General features: G+C 39.4%; 1 pseudogene across 1 annotated transcript; it reads right to left on the reverse strand.

The window, feature by feature from the left end:
• Nucleotides 1-8,333: 8,333 nt before the first annotated feature.
• On the reverse strand, nucleotides 8,334-25,654 carry LOC148790110 (copper-transporting ATPase HMA4-like; annotated as a pseudogene). The gene is made up of 9 exons (XR_016078598.1): nucleotides 25,623-25,654; nucleotides 25,505-25,520; nucleotides 24,946-25,004; nucleotides 24,414-24,686; nucleotides 23,925-24,092; nucleotides 10,705-10,959; nucleotides 10,504-10,626; nucleotides 9,908-10,393; nucleotides 8,334-8,844 (listed from the first exon to the last, which is right to left on the reverse strand). The product of XR_016078598.1 is annotated as a copper-transporting ATPase HMA4-like (transcript).
• Nucleotides 25,655-26,065: the final 411 nt, after the last annotated feature.

The raw sequence follows: 26,065 nt of genomic DNA on the forward strand, positions 1-26,065 counted from the left end.
TTTCTTGTTCTTAAGTAAAATCATGAAACTCAGCTTGATTATTGAACATCTGTGACATACAGGCCACCATTTTAACTACAGTAAAGTGTCAAGACAGCTTATATCCTAAACATGCACCCCGGCCAGTATTTGATTGAAAGCAACTAACATTTTGATGGTAGGAGTTATTTATTTGGAATTCTAATGGACAGCTGATGCCTTTGATAGATATGATAAATAAAGAAGACTATATAAGGCTTAACAAGGTCCAATTTAGATACTTTGAACCAAGATTATTTTAGTTTTAAAAGGTAAAGAAGACTATATAAGCCTTTTATAGTTATACATTAGCCTATGAATGTATATTTTGGAATATGCCCCCCTTACCTCATTATTTATGGTACTGGCAGCTAGAAGTGGAGGAGATCTGTGCTTCCTGAGATATTACTTTTCATCATACTTTGAGAGAAGGAAATCTCATATCTGATGCTTTAGCTAATTTTTCCTGTCACTCTGGCGCCTCGACAATCCTTGATTCCCACAGTGAGCTGCCTTTGGTGATTAATGGAATTATTCATGCTGATAGGATTGGTCTTACTTATCTTAGGATCTCTTGATTTTTTGGTAGGTGTCGAACCATTTTGTATATCTATCAGCCGAACACTACTTTGTATAGATTCCCAGTGGGGTAATGTTTTTACGTCCCCCCTCATAGGTTTTTTTGACTTATTAATAAAATTTACGGTGGCCACCCCTCCACTGGGAGTAAATTTTGCAGACAATGAAAAAAAAGTATATTTCGGAATATGCGTAATATATTGGAGCAAAAATCAGCAATCCAGAAAAAGGGGTTCTCAACAACATAAAAATATATGTCAAGGATAAATCATACATAAAGGAGATCAGATGCAAATACACAGTTTTGGGGTTGGTGTCAAGGTATAGGATTTTACTGGAAATTGCAGCAGTAAAAGAAATAGACAAAGACAGGAGGTATTGTGGTTGGTATCCATAGAGAAAGCTAGGTTAGGTGGATCTGAGTTGAAAATTCATGACCATTTGAGGTTGAGTTCATATACTATTTGCAGCAGCAAGCTAGGTGCAAACAAGAAGATTGATCATACAGTGTTTCATTGTTCCGTATAATGTACGTAATTGTTAGATGCTATATGTTTTCATTGTCATGAAGAAATTAGCAAGCACAATTACTTGAATTGCATTCAGATTTTTATTTGGGAATGGAATTTGTTCACATTATTCTTTTAGGACCTATTTCATGTTCATGTCAACTTATAATTAATAATTTGCCTATTCAGGTATCCTTGATCTTATTCACATTCGTTTCCAATAAAGATGGCGCCTATTAAGTGTTGGATGTATCTTGTTAATGGTCGACTGAATGAAGCATTAGACATTGGTGTTCAAAAATTTTATGGTCATGCCTTTAAGAGGACATAAAAAAAAATGGTCAAATTCGATGCCCTTGTGTCAAATGTAGCAACAAGTATTCAAAAACTCGTGAGGTAGTATAGGCGCATTTAAATGTATATGGAAAAATTCCTAATTATACCTTTTGGTATCACCATGGGGAAAGAGTATGTGAGCCTCAATCTAAGTCTAATGATGAAGATGGTGATGAATTAGAAGGATGTGAAAGTGATGATGAGGTGGATGAACTTATAATAGATTTATATCCAAATTTTAGTGAATTTGATAGAAACAATGCAGATATTGGTTCATTGAGTCATGATATGCCTGAAGAGGAACCAAATGATGAAGCAAAGAAATCTGATAGGTTGCTAAGAGATTCAGAGAAACTCTTGTATGAAGGTTGCAAGACTTCAAAATTGTCCGCATTAATGAAATTGTTTCATATCAAGAGTCTTTGTCGGTGGAGTAATGAGTCATTGACTATGTTGCTACAACTGTTTAAAGAAGAATTGCTACCTTGTGGATCAACTTTACCTGATTCTTATTCTGAGGCAAATAAAAAAAATTGATGTATGTGTGAATGATTGCATGTTATTCTGGAAGGAAGATGGAGAATTTGGCTGTTGCAAAATATGTGGTGCTTATTGATGGATGAATGATAAGTGTAATGGTGAAATCAGGTGTAGAAGAAATGGTAAGAAAATACTGCATAAGACACTACACTAATTCCAACTAAAGTCGAGGCTTCAAAGGTTGTTTATGTCTACAAATCCAGCTTCTTTTATGAAATGGCATTACGATAAAAGAGTAAAAGATGGAGTCAGGAGGCACCCAACAAACTCAGTGGCATGGAAATATTTTGATGAACTTTGTGAAACTTTTGCAGTAGATCCTCGTAATGTGAGACTTGGTCTTGCTAGTGATGGTTTCCAACCCTTTGCAAATTCTAAAACTCCATATAGCATTTGGCCAGTAATACTTATTCCTTGAAATTTTCTTCCTTGGATGCAAATGAAACAAGTCCATACTAATTCCAAGTCCTGAGGGTCCTGGAGACGTAATTGATATCTATCTCCAAACTTTGATAGAGGAATTGAAGGAGTTGTGGGAATCGAGTGTTGAAACATTTGATGCATCAACACGACAAAACTTTTAAGTTGTGGGCAGACTTGCTATGCACCATTAATGATTTCCTTGTGTATGGAAACTTGTCTGGAATCTGTATGGAGTACTAAGGGGAAAATGGCTTGTCGTTGTTTCAACAAGGAGACTTTTTCTATTAGGTTAGCCAATGGTGGCAAGCAGTGTTACATGGGCCACCGGTGCCTGTATTTTTGCACTGTATTATACACACATTTGTGCACTCCATCTTATACGTGCAACCATCCCCCTTTATTATGGCTTTAAAATTCAGAAATTTTGAAAATTTGGCTAAATATTTCAATAAATCTGAATTGTTTTCTTAATAATTTAAAATATTCATTATGCATTTATTCATATTCATACTATTGATTGATTTTATATATTTTAATAGTTTTTAAAATTTTGGGTAAAAATAAATGGCCAAAAATTTGAAATTTTAAACAAAATAAATCCACTCAGTATTATCATTTACTTACCTGTCTCCAATGCCCATAGGCATCCCACACTCCACACCCCCCCCCCCATTAATTGGGATATCTCCCTACGACAAGCACTTCCTAATGCATGGGGGGGTATGGGCTGTGGGGAGCCCGCCCGAACTCATTTATTAGGGCTAATAAAGCCCCAATGGTATGAATTAATGTTTGCACTTCGGCCCATTACAAGTAGCTATTGTGTGCTTATAATCCCATTGACAAGTTAGTCTGTGGAAATCTGATTTGGTTTATAAGAAAAAAGTAACTGGTGTTACCAAGTCCGAATCTGCTCCTCAAAGTGCGCGCATCACACCAACCTCACAGAATGTCTTGGCTGCACATTGGGAATACCTCTCATGTTTGTATTTATTATTCATGGAGAGATGTTTCTAATACTGGGAAGGATGTGGTTGTGAGATCGGTGTGAGGCATGCTTTGTGAGGAGCAGATTCCAATTCGGTATCACCTATTACTATGCACACGGACAAAAAATGAATAAATAAAGGGAAATAGGTTAAGATGTTTTATATTTATGCTAATAAATTATAGTTTACCAAAAAAGAAAACAACTCATTTTGAAACCTTAAACTTGAGACCATGTGTGGTGGAGAGTCTATAGACTTTATATTTGGAACACTGAATTAAAGAAAAAAGAAAAAAAAAACAGTGAGCTGGTTAGGGAATGTTTCGAGTCTAGACTAATCGCATATGATGGCTGGAGGAAGGCTTTCTGCAATTGCTTTGGTGTGTGCTGGACAAGGAGTAAAGTATCTGTATCGAGTATTGCACCAGAAAACTTGGATACAAATATGGAATGGATACGGGTACGCTTTGGATTACAGCCCAAGCTGGATTTTGTCATTTTTATTTTTTATAGAACTTATATTACAAATTGGAAAGGTCTATGTACAAAACAATACATTGAAACTGGAGAAGGGGTTAGAAAATAACAGACATGCTTTGTGTAAGTTTCCTGATATGATCAACCTTGGGTACCCTCAGCATGACATCCACTCTATCTTAATCTGATTAATGAGATTTGGAGATAATGGTTGATGGGTAATGCAGGAAAAGAAAAAAAGAAAGAAGGGCTGCCACATTAGAAAAATCAATATACTTTTACTGACGTAGCAGCTACTTTTTTTGTTTTGAAGGCCTCCTACTGGTTGTAGCGAGACTTGGGATTGAATCCTGCCAGCACCTGGATTGGGGGCAATCTGGATCTCCTACCCACAACACACTGCAGTTGTACATTAGGAATATCTCCCTATGAGTGGTAACATGTAAATAAGAAGTTCCCAATGTACAGCTGTAATGTCCTGTGGGTAGGATCCTTGTGGGCAGGAGATCCGAACTCGGTTAGGGGGGAATGGGTTGGGCTTACCCTCGTTGTGTAACCCTTGGAATAAAAAATAAATAAAATCAAAGATTCAAAATATTATGTTATTAGTAAAAGGAGCAAAAAATGACTAACATTCTATACCATGAATAAAGGGAATTGAAAATAACTTTTATGAAACTTGAACCTCTAACTCTTTAGTAAAACTATATAATTTAAACCAATTTAATTTATGTAGGAGTAGATCCCCGTTTAGTCCAATTATAAACAAAAGTGACCTTTAACCAAATCAAATTTGAATTTGACTACAGCCAAAATCGTGGAAGGCAAAATGGACCAAACATCAGTCAAATATCACATCTAGGAGGACCCAACCCAACCAATCAATGGGATCTTCCCTACCTTTCTCTTCCTTTTCCTTTAAACCAAACATACCCTTGTAGAATGCGACCAAAGTTAAAACTCTGGAAACTGAGCTAGCTGCCTGGCTTAAGAGAGAAGATATCATGTGGCAACAAAAATAAAGAGTGAACTGGCTGAATAGTGGAGACAAAAATACAAGGTTTTTCCGCTCAATTGCAAAAGGAAGGGGTAGCAAGAATAGAATCCTTTTTATTAGGAAAGATAATGGAGAGGTGGTATCTTCAAAAGAGGGGATAGTGAAAGAATTGGAGAACCATTTCCAACAAATATACAAGACCTCACACCTAAGAATCCATGATAGCTTACTAAACTGTGTGACGCCCAAGTTAAATGTGATGGACAGAGATCTTCTAGATTCAGATGTAACTGATGATGAGATAAAAAATGCTTTATTCCAAATGGCTTCAAGGAAAGCTCTGGGGCCTGATGGATTTTCAAACCTGTTCTTCTAAAAGTACTGGGGTATTGTAGGAGAGGATATTGTAAAGGCAGTTAAATTTTTTTTTGTCACAAGTAGAATTTTAAGAGTGTTTAATGAAACCCACATTGCACTAATCCCAAAAGTTATGAACCCTAAAAATCCTACTCAGTTCTGACCTATTAGCTTGTGCAATATAGTTTATAAGATTATAGCTAAGGTCTTGGTGAACCGAGTTAAACCATTCTTGGGGAATCTGATTAGTGAAAATGAGAGTGCATTCACTCCTGGGAGATGTATACAAGATAACATACTAGTTTCCCATGAAATAATTGACTTTATGAGAAAAACAAAGGGTAAAACTCCCTGGATGGCTCTAAAGCTGGACATGAGTAAGGCTTATGATAGAATTGAGTGGCATTTTCTAGAATAAGTGCTCTTCAAATTAGGTTTTAGGGCCAATTGGGTGAACTGGATAATGCAATGTGTTTCAACAGTCTCCTATAGAGTGATAGTTAATGGAAGGTCGGGATCAAAATTTTTTCCTGAAAGAGGGTTGAGGCAGGGGGACCATCTCTCCCCTTACTTGTTTATGTTCTGTTCAGAAGTCCTGTCTACTAAGCTGATAGAACTTGTACACCAAAAGAAAATTTCAGGTATTTCCATCACCAAGAACAGCCCAACTGTCTCTCATTTGTTTTTTGTAGATGACAGTTACATATTCACTAAGGCAGACTTGGGAGAAGGGAAGGCTCTTCTGGACACTATCAAGGTGTATGAGGAAAGCTCTGGTCAACAAGTAAATTTCTCAAAGTTTGAAATTTTCTTCAGTAGGAATTTGCACCCCAAAATTCAAAGAATCTTGGCCAGATTTCTGAAAATGAGGAGAGTGCACACTCCCTCTATTTACCTGGGGCTGCCTACCCAAGTTAGGAAGGCCAACCCTATTTAACTTCTTAATTGAAAAAGTGGGGAAACTCCTGTCAAAGTGGCATGAATCTATGTTCTCACAAGTAAGGAAAGAAGTTTTGATCAAGGCTATAGCTAGTGCTATTCCAAATTACACTATGCCATGTTTTTTACTTCCCAAAAGTGTTTGTAATGAGTTGAAAAATATCCAAACAAAATTTTGGTGGGGGGATCCCAAGGAACTAGGAAAACCCATTGGGTCTACTGGTAAAGACTGAATAGGAATAAATTAGCTGGTGGTTTGGGATTCAGGGACCCCTACCTCTTCAACTTGGCCCTTCTAGCCAAGCAAGTTTTGAGAATTTGCAAGGAAGAGGACAACCTGTGGGTTAAGGTGATCAGAGCCAGATATATAAAAAAGAAAAATTTCCTAACTAACAAATTTCCAAAACATGGGTCTTGGGGATGGCAGAGTCTCCTAGCAGCTAGAGAGGTAATCCAAAAAGGAGCCTGTTGGGCAATAAGTTTTGATACAAAGGTCAGGGTATGGGATGATTCTTGGCTACAAAATATTAAGTCCTTCAAAATCACAGGCCCCTGACCAAACAATCCTAACTTATTCTGGGTGAAGGATCTGTTGGATGGAAATGAAAGACGATGGAATGAGAGATTAATTTGGGCCAATTTCTGTGACCAAATTGCAAGAAGTATTCTTAGTATAAAATTTTCAGAGGGTCAGTGGGAGGATAAGCTCAGATGGACTCTCAATCCAAATGGACATTATACAGTAAAATCTGGTTATTATGCCCTAAAAGCCTTGAAGAGTGGAAGGGTTCCTTCTAGGGAAGAAGGTGGAAATGATGAGGAGCTAAAGAAGAGTCAGTGGTCAGAATTATGGAAAGCCAAAATTGATCCAAAAATTAAAAACTTCATCCGGAAATGTTGTGTAAATGCAATTGCGGTAAAGGAGAATTTTGTTAAAAGAAAATTGGCTTCTGATGCTACATGTCCTGTTTGTTCCAGAAGCTCTGAAACAATTACGCACCGTCTCTTTGAATGTTCTCATGCTAAAGCTGTGTGGTTTGGTAGTCATATGGGAATTAGAATTCTGAATGGGAGTCATTTAAGCTCCTTTAAACAGTGGCTTTCTGTTTGGTTCACCAGGTGTTCATCTAATAAAAATGTTAAAAATGATATGATTTCTCTATCTTTTTTGACTATGTGGATTATTTGGAAAAGCAGGAATTGGAAGGTTTTTGAAAACATTGACCCAAACCCGAGCTTTAATCTGTCTGTTTTATATAGGATGTGGAGAGAGAGGCAGAAGATTTCCCAAGCCGGATTGCAAGGTTCTTCTCGTCAGTAACACGGCAATGAAGCAAGGGTAGTTGTTTTTTGGAAAGCTCCAGGGCCAGAAGTCCTTAAATTGTTTTTTGGGGCTGTCCTGAGGGATTCTTCTGGGACTGTGCTAGCAGCTGTTTTTGGGAAGTCTACTGCGGCATCCCCAATACAAGCAGAAGCTCTAGCAATCTTAAGGATCTTGGAAATGCTGAACAGTTACAAGGGCAAGGCTATTCTGGTGGAATTAGACAGTTTATCGTTAGTCCAAGCTTTGAATGTGAGGAAAGTTGACCTGGCTTTGGATGCAAGTTTTTTGTGCATGGACATTCTCATGTGTACAGTTGGACTTTCTACTCACTTTGTGCATGTTGGCGGGTGTGGAAATGTGGTAGCCCATAAGTTAGCTAGGAAAGGGCTGAAGGAATCTGGATTCTTCCTAGAGGATCCGCCTGAATGGATTCAACTCTTAGCTAACCAAGACTTGGTTAGTTCTTAACTGCTGTATGTTGTATGTTTGTTTTTCTGGATCTTGCTTCTTAATAAAAAAAAACTATGTAAAAATTGATGGGACCCACCCGAGCGTGGGTTTCCATCAATTCAGTGGGACCCACCAACTTACCTGCTCGTCTTTACCTGAATGATGCCAAAATGTTTCGAAACCTGGACTAACGGACAATTAACCATCCACTTGGTCACTCCGACCCTAAACTGGGTCGAGTCAGTTTCCAATTTAGAATTTTCCAAAGAAGTATAACTGCACAACATCAAACCAGAATTTGGAAAACTGCAACCTAGGTCTGTCCTGTAGATGGACTGTGGCCAAGCCACTTATACTTGTCCAGGAAGTCTCAGTTTCAAACATCACAAAAGAAAATTAATAAAGATGGAGAAATGCATCACTGAAAAGGTGAACTACATGTTCTTTTACAGAAATCCAGTACAGACCTTGTTGTAACAATTGGCAGAAATGGAACCATTGCAGTTCATACACTACATGTGTCTTGGGCTTGCAAAGGTTTCTTGTAGGACTGCAATAAGAGCGATGAGCAGACAACACTAAGTGAGGAGGCTGCCATGCAAGCATCAGCAAGCCAAGGTGGTAATCGGATTCCGGTAAAAGGGAATAAAACCCCAGCAATAATTGGCATTCCAAGAACATTGTAACCCAAGGCCCATACATAGTTCAGCTGGATCCTGGAGAGAGTTTTCCTTGAGAGATCAATGGCTGTTATAACATCCTCCAAGGTTCTCTTGATGAGAACAATATCAGCAGCTTCAATGGAAACATCAGTACCCGCACCAATTGCCATGCCAACATCAGCAGCAACTAAAGCTGGAGAGTCATTGATTCCGTCGCCTACCATTGCCACAGTCACACCTTTCATCTGGCATTAGATTTGATTTCAGTCATTCAATACAGTCATAGACACATGCTGTACATAGACATCTAACATCATATCATCAATTCATGTAGTTAATCAGATGGCGCCTTGTAATCGATGGGTTCAATTGCCAGGCATAATTCATTATCACCATATCATGTCAGAGTCCAGACAAAATTTTTTGGACTATCACAGTATAGGCCATCAGACCAGTCTTCTTTGACATAATGGCAGAAAAGAACTGAAGATGTTAGCAATAAACCAACAAGTCCCCTAAATTAAGTTGTGCCTAATTAAGTCATAGCATGAGAGAATGTTAGAGATACATGTATAACTTATATACTTGTACAACCATTAGGATATATGGATCACATATACAACATGAAATATGTATCAATAAACTAACTGGCATGCAAGTGACTGGCTTAGTAGAGTCATTAAGAAGCATAACATCAGCAGTCATGTGATTATTTGATATAATACTCTGCTTTGAATCTAAGATTGGTGGGACAGATAGGATTGAGGGAGCTTTGGGTTGAGAGGCATCCATCAATGAGAGACTTTAAATGAAAGCTTATACAGGACTGTTTTTTTGTATCAGATTGGATGCACATGGATTTAGAACTTCAGTCTCTATTTGCTTAACCTTTATTTTTTTGAGTATGGTGTATACTCTTTATGTAAAGAAACCCCACTTCTTTTTAATGTTCCAGAAAAAAATGATATGATAAATAATAAATTTAATGCCAACAAAACTGAAGCTGAGTTGACTGAATCCTTAATCTAAGAGGATGAGCTATTATTGTGTAAACTGCTAGTCGGGTGTTCAAGTGTTGTAGTTCAAAAGTCCATAACCACTTAACCAACTTCTTACTGTCGCTTAACTGTAAAAGAATATCCATATGAAGGTTGTCTCAATGAGCAGAAGTCAACCATATTGTTTGAGGGTCAATATTCCTTACAAGAATACAAGACGAGGCATTTAAATCATTCAATGCATTCACTGGAGAAGGTTTATAGTTCATATGAAGTATTACCGGCCCAGCAAGTGTTTGGATGTATTTACCTGTAATTCTTTGATCTTATCAGCTTTTCCTAGTGGATCAGTTTCAGCAAACACCTTGCTAATTCCAAGCTCCTTTGCTATGGCAGTTGCTGTAGCCCAGTGGTCCCCAGTCACCATAATGCTTGAGATCCTCATTGACCGGAGGTATGATACAACCCGTTCTTCCTCTGGTTTTACAGGATCTGTTATGGCAAAAGCCCCAGCAATCCTCCTATCAATGGCAACCAGTACACATGTACGAGCTTTCTGTTCAGTTTCTGACATATAACCTTCAACATCAGGGTCCAGTGGAACATTGCAAGCCTGCATGAGCCTCTTGTTCCCAACGAACACCAGTTTTCCCCCAACATTTCCACTAACCCCAGCCCCTGGATGCACCTCAAAGTCATTGGGTTCTGTTACATGTTCCATAGCAGAGCCATACTTCTGACGCAGCTTCTTAGCATATTCCACCACAGCCTTTGCTATTGGGTGCTCACTGTTTACCTGCCAATGGAACTTTCAGAAATCCTTGGGAAAAATCAAATCTATAACTTTTAATCCAGAACATAGAGCAAGCAACTCCAACGAAACTAGGTGTTAAATATCAACCTCACCTCAGCAGCAGCAGCCACATCACAGAACTCCTGGATAGACACGTTTGAAAAGAGCATTGTATTAACAACAACAGGTTTTCCAACTGTCAATGTGCCTGTTTTATCAAACATAACAGTTTGTACCTGCATCTTGAGTTAATCATTCAAGTCCAGAATAAATTCAATTTCTAACAAAAAAGCAATCCCAATGTGCTTTCTTGCCTTATGTGCATTTTCAAGTGCATTTCCACCCTTGATGAGGACACCTTGAGAAGCTCCCTTCCCAGTGGCAACCATGACGGCAGTTGGGGTTGCTAGTCCTAGAGCACATGGACAAGCAACCACAAGAACTGAAATGCCAAACTGCAGAGCCAACTCAAACCGATCCATGGCTTTTGGAATCCAGCATTTAGGGTATACACCAATTTCTCCTGGAATGAACCAACCCAACCATGTAAGGAATGCTGCTACAACAACCTGCAATATGGTGGAGGGAAATAAATACACATTGCATCAAGGGAAAAACATGGAGATTTTTCCCTTCTATATTCCTATTTATATGAAACATAAGAACTTTAATAAAGTCTTAGAACCAAAAGGTCAAGGTCCTTGCACAGAGGAAAAGTACTTCAAAATGAACCATAATTATTACAAAACTGGTCTAACAGCAAATTGATGAACAAATTTGATACTAATTTATGTTTTTAAAAATTGATTGGCATCTGGAAGAAAAATCTCCCAGAATTTATGTAAAACAAGAAGGGATTTAGGAAGGTAGCAATGGCAAGTAACCGAAGTCATGAAGTCTGGAAGGCAGTGTAGGAAGAAAAATGAAGTGGATAGGAGCATCTAGAGTGGTTCCTGATTTATGCATGTTAATCAGAATTAAATGAAAATTTTATAGAATGACTATAAGACCAGCAACAATATGTATTGTATGTCGGATCAATATCTTGTGGAGTGGACTGATTATGCAGCAGATAAATGTCACATTTTATCCACCATAATTTAATTGGTAGATACAAAAATAAAGAGCAGATAACTTTTCTTCTGAGGACACATGCAGACTATGATATGAGACATTATTTGTGTCAACTGGCCATCTTATGGCCCTAGATACTCATTAAATTCATCTGTCTCCTTTCCAGGGAAAGCAAGTGTGATTCAAGAGTTATTCATCTTTATTTTCTCAACATTCATTTTCTTGTATTTTACTTTCATAGGTTTACCTTCACCTTAAAATCGCAAAAGCATACCCGAGGAAACACTTGAATTAGAAAAATAGAGAAACTAATTTCTTAACATTCTTCCTATGATAAATATATAAGCAAGAGTGCACTGTTCACTCTATCATCAAAAAAAAAATGTACATTGAGTGAAAGACATCTCTGCCTTGAAAGAAAAAAATGTAAAGATCTAATGAGTTCAAAAGAAACCATTCATCAGACGACATTACTAGATAGCTTTATCAAGCACCACTTTTCCCAACCTTACAGGAGTTAAGCAATCAACTATTTCACAGAAACACAATACATGTTGAGCCTTTGAACTAAACATGCATAAGGAGTTAATAGAACTGACTAGAGTAGATCATTATTAACTTCAAAGTGAAAGAGCAAGTCATCAAAGAAAGAACCTACCATAGGAGCAAAGAATTTTGAAGTTTGGTCTGCTAGTTTCTGAACTAGTGTTCTGGCAAGTTGAGCAGCTTCCAGCAGCTGTACTATTTGGGACTATGCAGTCTCTGACCCAACATGAGTAGCCTTAACTACTAAGCATCCATTCTCATTTACAGTTCTACCAGTAACCTGATTATGACACATTTAAGCATAAATTAATTTGAAATTTGGCTTCCAGATAAAGTGTACAAGGTTACTCACAATGCAGAAAGAAGAATATATAAGGGTCACAGGGCCATCACCAAAATTTTGTCCCAGATATCTCAGGTCTTGGGAGGGGTGGACTGGATTGGTTCAGACCTAAACTTAGTTATTTTCTTTCAGGAAGTGACAGCTATCAGACTCAAACCCACGTTCTCATGTTTGTCAGCCCAAGATTTTATCATTGCACCAAATATGGCCCCAAGAAAGAAGAAAGATATAGAACAAAAGAACAGAACCTTGTCTCCTGGCCTCTTAGCTACGGGCCTTTGCTTCTTCGGTGATCGTACTCTCATTTACATGGCTTTGTCCCATTATAACAACTCCATCAACAAGAACTTTTGCCCCTGGAACAATCTTAGTTACATCATTTCATTGTATCAGCTGAGTACTTATTTCCATCTCGGAGATCACATTTCCTTCCCCATCCAATGTTAGCAGATAAGCTGTATCAGGTGCAAGGTCTGTCAGCTTTTCCAAAGCATCTCTTAGCAGATGGTTCTCACACAATTTGGAGTGAGAACTAAGGCTTTTAGATCAGATAATGCCAGAGAGTACTTTGAGAAGGACCTGACGACGTATCTCTTAGAACATGGTGCAGTTCATCAAATCAGTTGTAGATATACACCGCAACAGAATGGAGTTGCTGAGAGGAAAAACAGACACACTGTGGAGGTGGCAAGGAGTCTTATGGTGTGTGCTTCAGTTCCTGTGCAGTTCTGGGGAGATGCAGTTCTTACAGTCGTGCACTTGATTAACCGTGTTCCTTCATGGACTTTGGGGTTTAAGGTGCCATTTAGCCTTCTTTTTCCAGATGGAGAGATATTTCATATACCTCTGAGGGTTTTTGGTTGTGTTTCTTTTGTTCACATTCTCGGCCCTCATCGCAAGAAATTGGATCCTAAGGCCAAGAAATGTGTTTTTCTTGGGTATGCTCAGAACCAAAAGGGGTATTGCTGTTATGACCCAGTATCGAGGAGCAGATTTGTCACTATGGATGTTTCCTTTTTTGAATCCACATTCTTCTTCTCGAGTGGTTCTCCTCAGGGGGAGAGTTTTGGGGAGAAGAACTCACAATCTGTGCCTCTTCCTATTTCTGTGGTGCCTCCATCAGTTCAGCCACCACCTCCTCCATCAGTTTAGCCAGCATCTACATCAGTTCAGCCAGCACCTGCACCTCCAGTTTCATTACCTGAGCCACTACGGGAAGCCTCATAGCAATATCAGCGCCGATAGATGATGGTTGACTCCACACATCCTCAACCCACACCACTCTCTGTCAGTCCTTCTGAAACTCCAGATTTGGCAGATATAGTTCCAGGTATTCCTCTTGAGCCTGAGCCTGTTATGTTTTCTGATGATAATGTTTCTGTCCCTAACACCATTGTTGCAACTGATCCCGCTAACCTTGATCTTCCCATTGCACTTCGTAAGGGGAAGAGAAAGTGTACAGCCCACTACATTTCACACCATCTTTCCTACAGTGCCTTATCACCCTCCTACCATGCTTTTCTTTCTTCGCTGGATTCTGTGTCTATACCCAGGAATGTTACCGAGGCTCTCTCCAAACCTGAGTGGAAAACATCCATGCAAGATGAGATGGATGCTTTGGTCAAAAACCAAACTTGGGAAATAGTTGATCTCCCCCCAGACAAGGAGACAGTCGGATGTCGATGGGTATTCACAGTGAAGTATAAGGCTGATGGATAGATAGAGATGTACAAGGCAAGGTTGGTAGCAAAAGGGTATACTAAGACCTATGGTGTTGATAATCTGGAAACCTTTGCACCAGTAGCTAAGATGAGTTCAGTTCGTATCCTTTTATCTCTAGCAGCCACCTATTCATGGCCCTTGTTTCAGCTTGATGTCAAAAATGCTTTCCTCAATGGTGACTTACAGGAGGAGGTATATATGGACATTCCAACAAGCTTTTATGAAAATGTTGGTAAAGGAAAGATGTGCAGACTCAGAAAATCTCTGTATGGATTGAAACAGTCACCTAGGGCTTGGTTTGATAGGTTCAGAGGGGCACTTATCCGTTTTGGATACACATAGACACAGTCTGATCACACCCTCTTTGTGAAGAGGAGAGATGCTCTGGTGTCAATTCTGATTGTGTATGTGGATGATATAGTGGTGACAGGAAATGATCTAGAGGAGATTGATGATCTCAAAAAATCAATGCAGCAAGAATTTGAGATCAAAGATCTTGGTGATCTCAAATACTTCTTAGGGATTGAAGTTGCAAGATCCAAGCATGGGATCTTCATTTCACAGAGAAAGTATGTACTTGACCTATTGTGAGAGACTGGGAAGCTGGAGACCAAGCCAGCAGACACTCCTATTGATCCAAATCACATAATTAATGGTGTGGATGGTGAACTAGTAAAGGATGTTGGGAGATATCAAAGAATGGTGGGCCGACTGCTGTATTTGTGTATGACATGACCAAATATTTCTTATGTTGTCAGTGTTGTGAGTCAGTACATGCATGCACCTCGGGTTCAGCACTGAGAAGCTATTGAGAGAATACTTGCATATCTGAAAAAACACCCTAGCAGAGGCATTTTTTTCTCAAATCATGAGAATCTGAAGCTAGAATCCAATACAGATGCAGACTGGGCAGGATGCTTAGATGATAGGAGGTCTACATCAGGAGTGTGTACCTTTGTAGGTGGAAACATGATCTCCTGGAAGAGTAAGAAGCAAGCGGTTGTGGCAAGGTCAAGTGCAGAGGCTGAGTATAGATCCATGGCTCATGGTGTCTCAGAACTTCTTTGGGTTAGATCTCTTTTGAGTGAGATTGGGGTGAAAGCAGAGGAACCTATGATACTGTGACAATCAGGTTTCAATCAATATTGCCCACAATCCAATTCAGCATGATAGGACAAAACACATTGAAGTTGATAGGCACTTTATAAGAGAAAGGGTGACAACCAGAGAAGTTTGTTTGCCTTATGTCTCTTCAGAGTCGCAGCTGGCTGATGTTCTCACAAAAGGGATGGCAAAGAACAAGCTTGAACATGATCTACGCAAGTTGGGAATGTGTGACATTTACTCCCAACTTGAGGGGGAGTGTTGAAGATTAATTAGTTTTATGATGTTTTTCTGAGTAGATGTTTATGTTAGTTGTTATATAGTGTTAGAATGCTAGAGTGTGTTCGGCTTATAGGGTCTCCTATTAGCCCATTCTTATGTTAATTTTATCTTGTAACTGGGCCTTTGCTAATGGGCCTAATCCTGTTTATGTTTTAAGTATTCTGGTTGTCCCATTACTAATCAGGGGTGTACCAGTAATTTTATTGTACTTTGTACTTCACTTATATTTAAATAAAGGCCTGGTCGACTGCTAACATAGTTCGACATTCTCTGCATCTAAGAAGTTCATCCTCTTCTTTACTACTTCGAGTTCAGCTTCTTAGTTTACATGGTATCAGAGCATTAGCTCCTTCCTGGTTTCAACCGGTGCACTATCTTCTCTTGCTGCCTTCTTTTATCTTCTCCTTTCTTTCTGGGTTGCTGCAGTGAAGACCTAGGAGTGTAAGGGAACTCAGCAAGTTCGAACCTAGGGTTTCTCTTGGTTGTAGGATTCAAGGGAAGTAAGACCCAGAAGTAGATGTCCTACTAGTTTTTTTTTAGCAAGTAGTAGCTAGTTGGCTACTAAGAGAGGTCTGTACAAGACAGACCTAGTTGAGGACTGATTCCAGCAGTCCTAGCACTAGCCGAAAGGGGGAGGGCTTCCTCTACAGTTGCAGCTTTGGTGCTCCAGCCAGATTTGTGCAGAACAGTGGTAAAGGCATAGCCTCCTCTACAGTTGCAGCTTCAGTGCATTAGCAAGACCTTTACAGAACTGTGGCGACTTCAGTTACAGATCATTTCCAGGTCGGTTATCAGCCCTTCTTCTGGTATCAGCACTACTTCAGCTCTGTGAACTGGTTCAGTTACAGACCTTCATTTGCTACTGTACCCGAACTGGTTTAGTCTAAGTAAAGCCTATTCAGTGTGTCATTAGCACTGTGAACTCTGAAGTGAAACCTATCCGGTGTGCTACCAGCACTGTGAACTCTGTGACCACTTCGGCCAGCCCTAACCAGAACCACCTACCGCACTGTGAACAAACTCTTTGACCGAAGTTAGGATGTCATCACTATCTGGTGAAGTTTCTTCTAGAGATAACAGATCTGTTACAAGGTCCTCAAACCTGGAGAACCCTAATCTGCATAGCTTGCAGATTACAAGTGTGCTATTGGATGAGTATAACTTTAGAGAGTGATCAGTCTCAGCAAGACTGTTCATTACCTCTCGTGACCTCACAAGCTATTTAGATGGAGACAAAAAGGAACCAGAAATCAGCAGCCCTGAATACACTGTGTGGTGCAAGGAAAATGCCACAGTCATGTCTTGGTTGCTGGCCTCCATGACTCCTCGGGTGGCCAGAACTGTTCATCACTTCCCTACAGCCGCAAAAATCTGGGAGAAAGTATCTAAGACATATATGGCCAAAAGAAGAACAATGCCAGAATCTACAGGCTGAACCAAGACATTGCAGCCCTAAGGCAAGGAGACATGTCTGTGGCAACATACTTTGCAACACTAGAAGGCCTCTGGGAAGAGCTTGACCATCACTTGATTTTGGATTGGGAAAATGCAAGGGATAAGGAGAGGCATGACAAGCAGATTGAGGAGGGCAGAGCCTTCAAGTTCCTGGCAGGCTTAGACCCTATATATGAAGGTGTAAGGTCACAGATTCTAGGGAGAGACGAATTACCTGAAATTCATCATGTTTACTACCTGGTGAGGAATGAAGAGGTAAGGATAAAGGAGATGCAACTTGATTCCCAGACACAAGCAACAGAACTATCTGGTGAACATTCAGCCTTAGTCTCCACTAAGGGAAACAGATTTTCAGACAAGAAGACCCTCAAGTGTACCCATTGTGGTGGTGAGAAACACACAAAGGAGAAATGTTGGGTATTGTACCCTCATCTGAAGCCAGCTGCTCTGAGAAAGGACAAAAGGCAACATAAGGGCCATACGGCAAGTGGGAATCTTGCCACCAACAGCAGTAGTGACATCTCACAGAGTACTCAGCCAGTGTCTTCCTCCACCACAAAGCAGGTTGTTGATTCTATTAGACCAAGTACCTTGGGATTTACAGCTAGTGAGGTAGAGGTTCTCAGCCGGGCATTAGCCCGTCTGAAGAACAATCCTTTAGCTTCCACCTCTCTTGTCAAATCAGGTACAGCCTCTGCATTTAGTGCAACTAGTTCCATTAATTCTAGCTCTTGGGTGATTGACTCAGGGGCCACTGACCATATGACACACATGTCCTCATTATTCTCCTCATATCATTTGTTGTCGGGCCAGGATAAGATGAGAGTAGCTGATGGGTCACTCTCCACCATCTCGGGAAAGGGAGTGGTTGACCTAAGCAAGGATCTCTCTCTTAAATCAGTCTTACATGTTCCGAGTCTTACATCAAATCTGTTGTCTGTTTCAAAGCTTACAAGAAATTTGAACTGCAGTATAACTTTTTTTCCCTCTCACTGTGTCTTCCAGGATAGATTGACGAGGAGAACGATTGGGAGTGGTCGTGATTATGAGGGCCTCTACTATTTTCATGCGGATGTCAGCTCAGCACTGCAAGCTTTTGCTACTACTAGTTCAGAAAGTGTGGAGTCAAGAGCTAGGCTGCACTTGTGGCATGCTAGGCTAGGTCACTTGTCCTTTTCTTCTTTAGCTATGTTGTTTCCCGATTTATGTAAGGGAATTTCGAGTCAAAGTTTAGTTTGTGATGTGTGTCAAATGTCAAAACAATGCAGATCAATGTATCCAATTTCTAGTAATGAAATACAAGCCTCTTTTGATTTGGTCCATTCTGATGTTTGGGGTCCTTCACCCATTGTTTCCATTGATGGCTTCCGTTATTTTATCAGTTTTATTGACAATTATTCTTGGTGCACTTGGATTTATCTGTTAAAAGGACGTGAAGAAGTTCCACAGATAACTATGATGTTTTGCAAGATGATTGAAACACAATTTGGGAAGAAGATTAAACAATTCCGTTCAGACAATGCAGCTGAATACTTTGAAAGATCCCTGAACTCATTCATGGAAGACGAAGGCATGTTACATCAGTCATCATGTGCTTACACCCCTCAGCAAAATGGAGTTGCTGAGCGCAAGAACAGGCACCTAATGGAGACAGCTCGAGCTTTACTTTTCCAGCACAATGTGCCCAAGCAATATTGGTCTCAAACTGTCCTCACTGCATCATACCTGATAAATCGGATGCCATCTAAGGTACTGGGTATGAAGACCCCCTTCTCTATGTTGTGTCCCACTCTTCCAGAATTTCCTCTTCCCCCACGGGTTTTTAGATGTACATGCTTCATACATGTGAAGGATCCAAAGAAAACCAAGCTGGATCCTAAGGCTACAAAGGGAATATTTTTGGGGTACTCTCCTACACAAAAGGGGTATAAGTGTTATGATCCTGTCTCCAAGAAAAAATATGTCACTAGAGATGTAGTTTTTTTTGAGTCTCAACCCTATTTCCAGTCTTCCCAGAATCCTCTTCACGGGGAGACTAGTGGAATGGAAGAGGATTCTCAGTCTCCCTTCTTTTTTGTTCCCCTTTCATCACCTTCCACTACTCCTAGCTGTAACATTCCGGGTCAACCTAGTGAGACTCCAGCTTCAGCTGATGCTTCTGATGACTCCAGCAGACAAGAGAAAGAGATACTCACATACAGTAGAAGGAAAAAGGGCCCTCAGCCTCATGATTGCAACCAGTTGAATTCAGATCAATCTGTCTCGGAAATCCAAGGTAACAAGGTTCTTCGGGCTCTCACCACTGTGACTAGTAACAAGGTTCTCACTTCCTGTTTGATTCCTCTGAGGCTTCTTGTCTTTCCTTAACGCAGCTGGTTTCAGATGAGGATAAAGAACTCAACAAGTCTCTTTTACATGCCTTTCACCTCCACAATGAGTGCTCTTAAGATGCCTCTTGTCCGAGTTCTTGCTCCCTTTTTGGTTTGAAGAAATCAAGGTTGAACGTTCAACAGGTTGTATTTGAGTGTCAACTTGCATCCCTTTTCCTCCTAACCTCTTCATTCCTTACTAGATAGTAGACATGGTGTAAATTTGGCATTTCATCCCTTCCCAAAATTTGAGACCTTATGCTCTCATACATTGGGTCTAAGCCAGCCAAGAACTTAAAGGCTCTACTTTCTTCAATTTGTTTATCATGCCTCTCCTTGTCTCTTACATTCTCCCAACCAAGAATAAGATGATGATCAAGTTCTTCCCATAGTCCTTCTAGGGTTGCAAAATAAGTTGCAACTGTCATATCTCCTTGTCTCAAAGCAGCAATGTCTTGGTTTAGCCGATAGATTCTTGCATCGTTCTTTCTCTGTCCATAAGTTTTAGACACTTTCTCCCAAATCTTAGCAGCAGTGGGAAAGTGTTGAACAGTCCTGGTCACTCTTGGAGTCATCGAAGCAAGTAGCCAGGACATAACAGTAGCATTTTCCTTACGCAATATTGCGTACTCCACACTACCCACTTCAGGTTCCTACTTCTGTCCATCTAAATAACCCATAAGTTCCCGGGAATTAATGAAGAGCATGGCTGAAACAGACCATTCCCTGAAGTTATATTCATCCAACAATACACTGGTGATCTGCAAGCTGTGCAGATTTGGGTTTTCCAGATTAGAAGACCTCCCACTAGTTCTATTATCCCTGGAAGACACTTCTCCCGATATTGAAGACATCTCCTTCCTCTTACAGTGATCACAATTGAAAACTCAGTACAAAGAACACGATTTCAGACTTACCGAAGCTGTTACAAGTCTGAGAACCCCTTGTAACAGGTCTGAAACCAAGAATAATCCACCCCTGTACTGTGCTGAACACTTCTGGACTGGGCTTTGACTTCTGCTGTCGTAGACTGTGACCACCCTTACGATCTGTACTAGGACTGTCTAACTCAGCCCTTCCACTTAGATCTGTTCCACACAGATCTCTCTTAGCAGCCGAATGGCTACTACCTGCTGCAGGGTTTCTAGTAGGGCATCAGCTTCTAGAACAAACTCCCCTTGGGCCCTACAACCAAGGGAAGCCCTAGATACAGACCTTGCTGTGTTCTATTGTCAGCCCTAGGGTTTCTTCACAGTGGCCGAGATAGGAGAGAGAGAAAAAAAAAGAAGGAATAGAGAAGTGGAGAAAAGAGGTGGCTGTAACCAGTCAGACCGATTAGTGCTCTGATACCATGTTTGCTGGAGAACAGCAGCCGAAGAAGAAGAAGATTTGAGAATGGCGGCATACACACTTCAACCGGCCTTATAACCTTATATAGATGTTTACAAAGTAATGTTACAAGAATGGACTAGAATGCCCCTGATTAGTGATGAGACACCTAGACATAAAAAAAGAATAAAACAAGTTTAGGCCCAATAACTAAGAACTTAAAACATAAATAAGACTAACATAAACACTAAACCAATTGAACCAACAATATAAATTCCTAACATATCCAGTTTTCTGGCATGCAAGTGAGCTTGTCCCTACACAATATCAATTGAATAAAGCCTTTAAACTACCTTTTGTTCCTATGAACTAGAAAATCAATATCAAAATGTTGGGGAGCAGTATAGCCCATGCAAGGTACAAGGCTGGCTTAGATGAGCCATTAAGAAGCATAACATCAGCAGTCATGTGATTATTTGACATAATACTCTGGTTTCATTCTAAGATTGGTGGGGCAGATTGGTTTGAGGGAGCTTGGGTTGAGAGGACTGTTTTTTTTTTTGTTTGTTTGTATCAGAATGGATGCACATGGATTTAGAACTTCAGTCTCTATTTGCTTAACCTTTATTATTTTTTTTTCTGTCTAGTGTATACTCTTATGCAGAGAGACACCATTTATTTTTAAAGTTCCAGAAAAAAATTATATGATAAATTTAATGCCAACAAAACTGAAGCTGAGTTGACTGAATACTTACTCTAGGTGGATGAGCTATTATTGTGTAAACTGCTAGTCGGGTGTTCAAGTGTTGTAGTTCAGTCCATAACCACTTAACCAACTTCTTACTATTGCTTAACAGTAAAAGAACATCCATATGAAGGTTGTCTCAATGAGCAGAGGTCAACCAAGCTGTTTGAGGGTCAATAGCCCTTACAAGAATACCAGACAAGGCATTTAAATCATTCAATGCGTTCACTGCAGAAGATTCATAGTTCATATGGAGTATTACCGGTCCAGCAAGCATTTGGAAATATTTACCTGTAATTATTTGATCTTATCAGATTTTCCTAGTGGATCAGTTTCAGCAAACACCTTGCTAATCCTTTGCTATGGCAGTTTCTGTAGCCGAGTTGTCACCAGTCACCATAACGCTTGAGATCCTCCTTGACCGGAGGTATGATACAACCCGTTCTGCCTCTAGTTTCACAGGATCTGTTATGGCAAAACCCCGAGAAATCCTCCCATCAATAATAACCAGTACACATGTACGAGCTTGCTGTTCAGTTTCTGACATATAATCTTCAACATCAGGTCCCAGTGGAACATTGCAGGCCTGCGTGAGCCTCTTGTTCCCAACCAACACCAGTTTTCCCCCAATATTTCCACTAACCCGAGCCCCTGGATGCACCTCAAAGTCCTTGGGTTCTGTTACATGTTCCATAGCAGAGCCATACTTCTGACGCAGCTTCTTAGCATATTCCACCACAGCCTTTGCTATTGGGTTCTCACTGTTTACCTGCCAATGGAACTTTCAGAAATCCTTGGGAAAAATCAAATCTATAACTTTTAATCCAGAACATAGAGCAAGAAACTCCAACAAAACTAGGTGTTAAATATCAACCTCACCTCAGCAGCAGCAGCCACATCACAGAACTCCCGGATAGACACGTTTAAAAAGAGCATTGTATTAACAACAACAAGTTTTCCAATTGTCAATGTGCCAGTTTTATCAAACAAAACAGTTTGTACCAGCATCTTGAGGGATATGGCCTTGTTAATCATTCAAGTCCAGAATAAACTCAACTTCTAACAAAAAAGCAATCCTAAAATTGGATATTTAACTGCATTTTTTACAATACAGATTATTCAGCTCCATTTCTTTATAAAAAAAATGGTATATTTATTTGATGTGATTTCTTGCCTTATGAGCATTTTCAAATTTCAAGTGCATTTCCACCCTTGATGAGGACACCTTGAGAAGCTCCCTTCCCAGTGGCAACCATGACGGCAGTTGGGGTTGCTAGTCCTAGAGCACATGGACAAGCAACCACAAGAACTGAAATGCCAAACTGCAGAGCCAACTCAAACCGATCCATGGCTTTTGGAATCCAGCATTTAGGGTATACATCAACTTCTCCTGGAATGAACCAACCCAACCATGTAAGGAATGCTGCTACAACATCCTGCAATATGGTGGAGGGAAATAAATACACATTGCATCAAGGGAAAGACAAGGGGATTTTTCCCTCTTATATCCTATTTCGACGAAACATAAGAACTTTAATAAAGTCTTAGAACCAATAGGTCAAGGTCTTTGCACAGAGGAAAAGTTTTTTTAAAATGAAATTTATTCATAATTATTGCAAAACTGGTAATACAGCAAATTGATAGACAAATTTGATACAAAATTATGTTTTTAAAAATTGATTGGCATCTGGAAGAAAAATCTCCCAGAATTTATGTAAAACAAGAAGGGATTTAGGAAGGTAGCAATGGCAAGTAACCGAAGTCATGAGGTCTGGAAGGGAGTGTAGCAAGAAAAATGAAGTGGATAGGAGCATCTAGAGTGGTTCCTGATTTATGCATGTTAATCAGAATTAAATGAAAATTTTATAGAATGACTATAAGACCAGCAACAATATATCGTTTTGTTCGTTGGGTCAATATCTTGTGGAGTGGACTGATTATGCAGAAGATAAATGTCACATTTTATCCACCATAATTTAATTGGTAGATACAAAAATAAAGAGCAGATAACTTTTCTTCTGAGGACATATACAGACTATGAGATACTCATTAAATTCATCTGTCTCCTTTCCAGGGAAACCAATTGTGCTTCAAGAGTTATTCATCTTTATTTTCTCAACATTCATTTTCTTGTATTTTACTTTCATAGGTTTACCTTCACCTTAAAATCGCAAAAGCATACCCGAGGAAACACTTGAATTAGAAAAATAGAGAAACTAATTTCTTAACATTCTTCCTATGATAAATGTATAAGCAAGAGTGCATTGTTCACTCTATCATCAAAAAAAATTGTACATTGAGTGAAAGACATCTCTGCGCTGAAAGTGGTAAATGTAAAGATCTAATGAGTTCAAAAGAAACTATTCATCAGACGACATTACTAGATAGCTTTTTCAAGCACCACTTTTCCCAACCTTACAGGAGTTAAGCAATCAACTATTTCACAGAAACACAATACATGTTGAGCCTTTGAACTAACCATTCAAAAGGAGCTAATAGAACTGACTAGAGTAGATCATTATTAACTTCAAAGTGAAAGATCAAGTCATCAAAGAAAGAACCTACCATAGGAACAAAGAATTTTGAAATTTGGTCTGCTAGTTTCTGAACTGGTGCTCTGGCAAGTTGAGCAGCTTCCACCAGCTGTACTATTTGGGACAATGCAGTCTCTGACCCAACATGAGTAGCCTTAACTACTAAGCATCCATTCTCATTTACAGTTCTACCAGTAACCTGATTATGACACATTAAAGCATAAATTAATTTGAAATTTGGCTTCCAGATAAAGTGTACAAGGTTACTCACAATGCAGAAAGAAGAAATATATAAGGGTCAAAGGGCCATCACCAAAATTTTGTCCCAGTTATCTGGGGTCTTGGGAGGGGTGGACTGGATTGGTTCAGACCTAAACTTGGGCATTTTCTTTCAGGAAGTGACAGCTATCAGACTCAAACCCACGCTCTCATGTTTGTCAGCCCAAGATTTTATCATTGCACCAAATATGGCCCCAGGAAAGAAGAAACATAAGAAAGATATAGAACAAAAGAACAGAACCTTGTCTCCTGGCCTCTTAGCTATGGGCCTTGCTTCTCCGGTGATCGCATTCCCATTTACATGGCTTTGTCCCGTTATAACAACTCCATCATCAGGAACTTTTGCCCCTGGAACAATCTTAGTTACGTCATTTCGTTGTATCAGTTGAGTACTTATTCCATCTCTGAGATCAAATTTCCTTCCACATCCAAGGTTAGCAGATAAGCTGTATCAGGTTCAAGGTCCTTCAGCTTTGCCAAAGCATCTGATGTTTTCCCCTTTGCTACAACTTCACTATATGTCAATATTTTGATTTATTTTATATTTCTGCATGTTGTGAATCTTTTGAGCATTACGTAGGTCCTTAAAAACGGTATGGGTTATGTTGGGTAAAATATTAAAGAAACTTAATTTTGGGCTAGTAATGTATGGATGGTTTATAGAATATAAGGTTGATGGGTAGAAATGGTTCAAAATCCAGCAAAGTATTCTCTAAATCTATGGGAAAATCAAGAGAATAATATTTTGTTTTCTACCAGTATCAAAGAACTACCAGGACATTATAGGAAATGTGTGTTCTTGATGCAAGGAAGCAGCCTGACCATCATTCTTCTGCAAAAATGTTAAAAAAAAGAACTTGCATGAAGCAACTTAGCACCATTCCATTCATCTAGTTCTAAACATTGTTTTAGTCCATCACACAATCATGGTCAATTAGCTTGTCAGATCATACTTGCTACTTTTACAGAAGACATGAGACCTAGAATGCCATCCTCTTTGAGTAAAAGTCATTAACCAACACATTAACCATACCCTTTGATTGGGGTGAATCTTGGATATTGTTCCTCTGAAAATAAGTTTCACTTGTTGATCTAACCTTCAAATTTATAACCAAAACTGATGACTAAAGAATGCAGCATTAACGGCAAGATAAAAGTTTCGGATACTGTAACTCTTCGACATGATCAGACATGCTGAAGATGTGGTCCATGATCATTTGGCTCACATGTGTACCGCAAGAGAAAATTTTGCATAAAATAGAAATTTTACCATTTGACCATATCCACCCGTTTTCTGATATGCATGTATGTGTTCACACATGTATAACATACCATGTCCGAATCATATCTGTGCAGGGCAAGGCCAGATGCAATCTTCAGCTTCAGAACAACTCCGATTATTGTTATATAAATTGAACATATTTTGTATCAAATTTGAGTGTCTCACAACCTGAAGGAATGTGTGGGAGGGGTCATTACCATGTTTTCATAATCTATTTTCTCTCATTCCCTCAAGCAGCACCTTTTATCCTTCACTTAATGAAATAAGTTAGAAGTATTTCCTCCAGAGGGCTTAAATCTGCACCATGGCTCAATGTCATCTCTATGGGAAACCTTCTTGGGTCTTCTAGAGCCGCCTGTAGTTAAAGTAACTCATTTTGCTTAAAAGTATATTTATGGCGTTCTAATTTCTGTTTAGCAAACTAAAGAATTCCTGTCAAGGAGAAACTTGTAGTACCATATCTAACGAAATAATAACCAAGTAATATCAACTTTGATTAAGGGTTTGATTCCAAACATGATTTGTGACTGTGACCACTACACTGTGCCTGCTTTATCTATGGAAACAGATTAACTTATTCTTTGCTTTTGTTATTGTATATTCAAGACAGC

Source organism: Nelumbo nucifera, chromosome 7 (genome assembly GCF_055504915.1).
Source record: "Nelumbo nucifera cultivar China Antique chromosome 7, China Antique-T2T, whole genome shotgun sequence".
NCBI lineage: Eukaryota > Viridiplantae > Streptophyta > Magnoliopsida > Proteales > Nelumbonaceae > Nelumbo > Nelumbo nucifera.